An 8,134-nucleotide genomic window follows, 5' to 3' on the forward strand; every position below is an offset into this window, starting at 1 on the left:
AAGAAAAAAAAAAAGGAGCTGTAAAAGACATGACTAGCACTGGAACATCCATCAGCTATCCTTTCTGAATCCAAATGGAATAGAAAAACTCAAGAGTATATTTTCTAGAAACTTCAGACATCTGCATGCTGCCAACTCAGGGAGAAGATCAGAGGTCAGAGCCTACCCAGGTCAAGGGCATACAAGCTTGGAGTCCCACAGCTTGGGACAGTGCTGATCCAGGGAAGAAGTCAGAGCCAACCCAGGGCAATGGTATACAGGCTAGGAGTTCCGGACCTAGGGCACGAACACACAGGCGAGTGGCTCCAGAACTTGGGCAGAAGCTGCTAACCTAGGGAGGAGATTGCAGTTGGAGCATTGAAAGCCCATTAAGGGAAAGCTATTTCTTCCTATGAGAAAAAAATGTAATCTACCTCTGAGTAGAAACTTAACATTTCAAACTACCCCAAACCTACATTATTCCTACACATGCTTCCCCTTATACTTTGGACTTTCTTCCTTCCTTCCTTCCTTTCCTTCCTTCCTTCCTTCCTTCCTTCCTTCCTTCCTTCCTTCCTTTTTTTTGAAGCCACCCTTCCCATAATGCAGCTGACCTCCATGTCAGTGTTAACACAAGCATTTCTCTCCTTTTCCATCCTCCTCCAGGCACCTGCCGAGATTTAGAGTTTGTGTGCCTTGGGGTTGATTTTTCTTCTAACCACTAATAAAATTGTCCTCTAGTATTCTTCTTGATTTGTTCTTAAATTCTTTCATTAGCCGGGCTAATAACTCTAGAGCGGACCACAATTTCCCTGGTAACACATGGTACTCCAAGTAACACCCTCTAAAATTTCTAGTTATACATGGCAACCATGAAGGGAAACCCCAAAAAAAGTTTCTCTGAGGACAAAACAGGTTTCCACATTGCTGCTCATTCTGGTGGCTCCCACCTCCAGTCATCTTCTGCCTGAGTCTCTAAGCCCGTTTTTCCTCACACTTAAATGTCTGTTTTTGCTGGTGGTTTTCTTTTCTGTACATGGTATGCTCTAGATTATGGAGTCTGTTGTTATTTTGAGGCAGTTTCTCCATGTAACCCTGGCTGCTCTGGAGCTGAATTTGTAGATCAGGCCGGCCTTGAACTCAGAGATCTGCCTGCCTCTGCCTCCGAGTGCTGGGAGTGTGTGCCACTACCACCTGGCTAGATTATGGAGTTTTACAACCAAGTTATACAGTAAACTACACAGAGCTCTCCAATCCAGGTAGATTGACTCATAGCTCTTTAGGTGGGGGATTCACCCCAGGCATTTTGCTTGTTTCCTACATAGATCTTAAAATGGGATGTGGATGGACAGATTATAAAGTTGGAACAACAAAAGGGTCAGAGGTAACATGCAAGGAAAATATCAGAGGTTCAACCCACGAGGAAATAAATGGAGCAGTTTGTGAGTGCAAAATGTCTGCCTGGCCAGCCAGACTATGAATGGGCTGTCAGGTGTACAACCTGGCTGTCCACAGGAAGAGGAGTGCCTGAACACGTGGAATGGCAATTCTGATGCCACTGAGACCTACAAAGACATCAGATAATTCTCACAAGATGGTGAAGCAAGGCAACCCCCGATTGGCACAGAAGACATGTGTGGTTGGGAGGAGGCAAAGTGAGGCAGCCTAGGAGAGCCTGTGAAGACAGTTGAACTTCAACAGCTGGGTCTGGGCTCCAAGCTAGACATTACCTGAAACCTCAGTGGTGGTGGTGTTTCAGGGGAAGGGATTGAACGTGCTCCATTATCATTCTGTAAGTCCTTCCTCCTCCCAAAATGTTACTATAAAGATTCAGGCATTATGCTGGCCTGCACTCGGGCAGCACCCTGGTCAGCCCAGTGTTCCATGGAGGTGCAAAGAACCCTTTAAGAGAAAGACCCCACCCACTTAACAGTCTTTCTACCTGCTCCTCTGTTTCCACTCTCTCCCGCTCTCTTCTCTTTTCTGCTGTTCCCCTGGGGCAGACCGGACTTTTCCTGTCTCCCTCTTCTCTCCTGTCATCTTCCTCTCTGTCTCTGTGACTCTTTACCTCTTTTCTCTTCCCTTTCCACTTTCATCCCCGTTCCTGGTTGGCCAACACCTCCCCTCCCTTTGCTCCTTTCCCAACAAACTCCATGTGGGTTTGTTGAGTTTTGCGGTTCATGTTTCATTGCCCACAGCAGCTGCAGCAAAACAACAACAGTCACCTTATTATATAATTGCAGCATGTGTTAGTGGTGTCCCCTTCATGTGACAGGACACAAGGAAATGCATCTTCAGGACAATCAGTGGATTGTGCGATGGAAGGGAAGACAAAGCCTGGGGTCAGAATCCCAAGTCATTCCACAAGCCTCAAGAGACCACCAGCTCAGGGGGTCTCCACACTGATGCTAACATGACCCCCAAAACTGACTTAAAATGATAAAAAGCAGCCACTCCTCACAATGTGTTTAGTTAAGAGTTCTCAAGAGCTTCAGCACTTTCAGCCGAGAGTCTTTGATGATACTGTTTGATTTGGGCCAGGGGTGTGACCTCTGAAGGCTTCAGCAAGGCTGCAGGATCCATCTGCAAGGTGTTTCAGGCCCCCACATGGCTGGCAAGAGGTGCTGGCTGTTTTGAGGACCTTTCCCCCCATGCTACTTGACTGAATGTCATTGAAACATGGCAGCTCAAGAGAGGTGGAGAAAAAAGAAGGAACTCTTTACGGCCTCACGCCAGAGGTACAACAGCATCACCTCTGCTTCAGCACAGAACAGTTAAATGCCAGCCAACAAGTCCTGCCCACATCCCAGGGTCAGGGATGTGACAGGCCATCCTTTAAAAACAGAAATTCCAGAGATGCTGCGACCGCGTTGATAAACTGCCTGCTGACAGGCAGAGCAACCTCTTCCTCTACTCCTCCACTCAGGTCAGTCCTTCCACACAGCTTCTGCAGTCTACAGATAGCCACAGGGAGTGGGCGGGACCTCACAAGCCCCACCCCCTAGGAACTGTTAACTGCCTCTAAAGCCACAGGGAAAGCACCAAGGACTCAAGTGTCCCTCTCCCTAGGAACTGTTAACTGCCTGTAAATCCTCAGGGAGGGGGAAGTCCTTGTGGGCCCCTCCCCAGCTCCATGATAGGCAATTTCAAGAGCTGATCTTGTGCAGGTCTTCTCAGAGCTGCTGAGAGTCCAAGTCGTATCCAGGGGACAGCTTACCACAAAGCCACTTAGACCCTGTGTGGCTCATTTTTCAAAACAGGTTGCAGGAACTATTACAATTTTCTAGCCCCAAAAAGGACAGGGCCAGCATTGCCCTCCATTGCACGTGAGGTCAGAAACTTCAACTGCTTGTGAGCCTGAGCCAGTTGTCCTCGGTTCTCAAGTTCCCACATCCAAGGGGAGGGGATTAGCTAACATCATCTTTTGATAAGAGCCATAGATCTTGTGGGCCTACTTTTAAACTACCCTCGTGCAGGGTAAGCACCCTTTTCTCTGCTACTACACCGATTCTCAGTACTTCTGACACCAACTGGAGAGGGAGGTCCCACACCAGGCAACTTTCCCGTTCTCTGGGGACACCAGCTGAACTTGGCTCTCACTGGAGTCAGTGCCAGACTGCTCAGGTAAGGGCTCAGCTCTACCAGAGGCCCCGCTAAGACGACAGTCACAGTGCAGGTTGTCACTAGTTTGTCTCCACCTCCTCACTTCTCCCCAGGGCAGGAGGACTGAGACTGAACATTTCAAGCATGCAATTGTGGCTTGGTCTTGCTGGTGACTAACTTTAATCCAGAAGCCCACTCAAAGTGACCTCATTCAAACGGATGTCACTTTGATTGCAATGAAAATTTCCAGGTGATTTAGGAGTTTGTGCCAGCAACTGGGTGGCAGGTACCAAATATATATTTACTGATATAGCACATTCCCTCAGACAAGAAACAAGAAGCCCATTCTTAACATTTCACACCAAAAAGACTATTTTAATTTCTTTAATGTTAGTATGTCCTTGTTTATAATGGTAAGTTAATTGTAAGAATGGGTTTCATGGGTGGGTTAGGGGGTTGGGGGAACATGGGAGGATGGGAGGGCGAGAGAAGAGGGGATGGATATGTAAATATGAGTGCCTCTAAAATAAAAAAATAAAGAAAAGATAAAAGAATGGGTTTCACAAAATATCTATCTATCTATATATAAAAGAATGGGTTTCACTCTGACTTTCTGCTTTATTTTGTTGTTAACGATGATTACCAGCTGTGTATGGGTTTGTGCATGTGGATGCAGGTGCCCACAGAGGCCACAGGAGGGCACCACGTCCCCCTGGAGTTGGAGTTAAAGCTGGTTATGAGCCACCTGGTATGGATGCTGGGAACTGAGCTTAGGACCTCAAAAGCAGAGCATGTTCTTTGCTTACTGAACCACCTCTCCCACCCTTATTATGGGCATAACTCACCATGTCATCTCTCCCCACCAGAGTTCCTATTGCCCTTCCCCCAAAGTCTGCCCTCTACTTCCATGTCTCCAAAAGGATTTTGTCCAAGTCATTCATGCTTTTTGTTGAAGGTGCTGGGGTTATAGCTGGTGAGGGGGCTATACCTTTACATTTAGGTTTTCTTTGTCACAGCTGCTTTCCAGAAAATCAAGGCGCCTGCCATTTTTCAGAAACACCGCTAAGGTCATTGTGGTCCCCTTGTGGTATGGGAGTATCCAGGTTATTGATATCATGTTTCTCTATCCCTCTCAACATTCAGTCTCAAAATATCTTCGCTTTCACCTGGCCTGACCCTGACACCCACACCTCCACAAAGCTCTTCTGGACCATCCTACCTCAGGGATTCTGGGACAGCACACACCTATTTGGCCAGGCTCTGGCTTCTGACCTGCTCTCTCCGTCTCTCCCCAAGTCTAAACTCATACAGTATGTACATGATATTTTTTACCTTGCAGCCCATCCTTAAAAGTTGGCCAAACTGACACCTTCGCTCTTCTAAATTTCTTGTCTAGCAGGGGCTATAGAGTCTCACCTTCCAAGGTCCAACTGTCCACTCCTCAGGTCACCTACTTGGGACTAACCATTACCCCAACTCACAAAACTATTACCTTTGACAGGAAAAACCTAATCCAATCTCTTACAGTTCCTTCTACTAAAGAGGAAATTTTATCATTTCTAGGAATAGCTGGCTTCTTATGCTCCTGGATCCCCTCTTATTCTTTCCTTGCCTGTCCCTTATATGAGGCAGCTCTTGGCTCTTCATATGAACCTCCTTAGCCCTGTTACTAAGCCCTTTCAGAAACTCAAATAGCTCTTCTCTAGGCACCAACCCTTTGATGGGAGATGACCTTCTGTATATATGTTTCTCTTATTGGTTGGTGAATAAAACACTGATTGGCTGCTTGGTTGGGCAGGAAGTATAGGCAGGGCTACAGATGAGGAGAATTCTGGGAAACGTAGGCAGACGGAGTCGTCATGTAGATTCCAAGAAGAGGGGACGCGCCAGGTGTTCTCCTGTAAGCTAAGACCACATGGAAATATATAGATCAATAGAAATGGGTTAATAATTAAGACAGAGCTAACCAATAAGAAGCCCAAGCCACCAATCAACAGTTTTAAAACTAATATAGCGTCTGTGTGTTCATTTGGGGCTGAAGGGTGGCGGGTCCATCCGGAACAAAGAAAACTCCACAACAGCCCTTCATCTCCCAGACCTAACTCGTCATTTCTCCCTCTATGTAACAGAAAAGGAGGGATATGCCCTTGGAGTTCTAGGCCACCAGCTGGGACCTTCCTTTGCAACCTGGAGCATATCTGTCAAAGAAACTAGACCTGACTACCCAAGGGTGGGCACCCTGCATATGTGCTTTAGCAGCTGCTGAGCTCCTTATTCAAGAGTCAAAGAAACTAACCTTTGGGTCACCCACCACTGTCTTCTCCCACCACAACCTGTCTCATCTCTTATAAAGGCTTACAAACTCTATCTCCTTCCTGAGTTCTTTTTTCTCCATATGGAGAAAATAGATGATGCCACACTTCCTTTCCAATCTTGCCCACCCCTCAGTATCTCCAATCTTCTACCTCAACCTAATACTAGCTATTCCCTATCTCATTCCTGCATTGAAACCCTAGAAGAACTATTGCCCCATCCTTCACACATATGGGAGGGCACACTACCTCAGGCCTCCTATTCCTGGCACACAGATGGCAGCTCCTTTCTACATGAGGCGACCATAGAGCAGGCTATGGCAGAGTGTCAGATACCAGGGTGGTGGAAGCACGGGCACTCCCTGCCCATATACTCTCAGCAGGCTGAACTAATAGCCCTCACCCGTGCCTTCCAATTAGCACAGGGAAAATCCCTCCCTATATGTTTACATAGACTCCAAATATGCTTTTCACATCCTCTTGTCCCTTGCTGCTATCTGGAAAGAGATTACTACAAAAAAAAAAAAGGATCCATAACTAACTCAAGTCAAATTATGGCCATGCTAAAGGCCTCCCACTTACCCAAAGCTATAGGGATTATTCACTACTGGTCTCATCAGACTGACAGCTACATCATCTCTAAGGGAAACAACCAGGCTGATGAAGCAGCTAGGGCTGCAGCCCTAGGAAACCCAGACTCATCTCACCCGCCACAGAGAGTTCATACACTACAACCCACACCCACACAGTCACCTCCTGACACTCCACAAATGTTGTCCTATTTACACCAGCTCTTTCACAGGTGGCCTCTGGAACTGCACACCATGACAGAAGAGGGGGAATCAGGTGGCAGTCACCTCTTCTCCCCCTTTATGGGTCTCACACAAGCACATATTACCAGCAGCACCCTTGGCCAGAGAATCATGAAGTGTGTGGTTCCTGGGTGTCAGAACCTGCACAGAAGGAAGTGACAATTTCCAAAGGAGTGGCTACTCTGTACCACACCTCTATATCCAGGTGTAATGGAAAACCACACCTGTACTTGAGGGTACCCTGGTGCCTGCCCCAGTTTTGGTACATGAATGTTCAAGGCTCTTGAAGAGTAGGGAGGACCACATGGAGTTAGCCGGTGGAGACCTAACTGCCAGAGACCCAGTATCGTCTAGCCAGCTAGCAGGTAAGGTAATGACTGCTGAAACACCTGGAACTGATCCTTCACTTATTCTTTCTGAAATGAGGAGCAGATGATCGGCAGGCCACCAAAAGCATAGCCCTTTTTCAAACCACTGCGGGTGCGGGGAGTGTCTGTCTGTAAAGAATTCCCCCTCCTGCACTGCCCCTTTCCTTGAGAACCACTGGGCTGCTTATTTAAGCAGTGGGTCCTTGGCAGGCCCCCTTCCCATCCTCATGCTTCCCCTCAGAAATAGATCTCCAAGACAGAGAGGTGTACTTTATCAAGCACACTCATTTATATTGCCAAGGTACCACAGGTGAGGCAGGTGGCAAAGGCTCTCTGGCTTCTTCCAAGATGGAGGTCACCAAAGAGAGGAGTTGGTGAGGGGCAGGACAGAGCAGTGCAAGGAAGGCTGGTGTCTAGTTAAGTCTGAGAGGGAGGCTGGGTTCTTGCTTTTGGGCTTTCCGACACAGATGGCATTGCCCAGATGGACGTCCGCCTTGCAGCTCAGGGCCTCTTACCAGGCCCTGCAAGCCCTGGCTCCTAATGTCTTGGTGGGATGAAGATCTGTCATCTTGAGACCTGGAGGATAGGAGAGAGGGGAACACACCCTAGTCCCAGCCCTGGGGTCCCGGGTGGGACTTGAAGCCTACGGCAGAGGTGGAAAGAGGATAAAGTGGAGGCTTTCTGTTAAATGGTGACCTTGAAGGAGGGTTTGGTGCCACTCTGTGGAGAGTTTGGGTCTCTGCAGCCAAAGGAAATGGAGATTTGCATGTGTGCAAGCTATGACAGCTTCAGAGGGTGCAGTATCCCCAGAAAGATGCACAGTGAGGCAGACCCTGGGGCCAGCCAGAGGCTCCATACACAAGGCTCAGCCAGGGAGTTCAGTCCCAGGAAACTACACGGTAAAAGAAGAAAAACAACTCCTACAAATTGCCCTTTGACCTCAACATGCACATGGTGGCATGTTCCCTTCCAACACACACACACACACACACACACACACAACACACACACAGAGAGAGAGAGAGAGAGAGAGAGAGAGAGAGAGAGAGAGAGAGAGAGA

Source organism: Cricetulus griseus, chromosome 7 (assembly GCF_003668045.3).
Source record: "Cricetulus griseus strain 17A/GY chromosome 7, alternate assembly CriGri-PICRH-1.0, whole genome shotgun sequence".
Taxonomy (NCBI): Eukaryota; Metazoa; Chordata; class Mammalia; order Rodentia; family Cricetidae; genus Cricetulus; species Cricetulus griseus.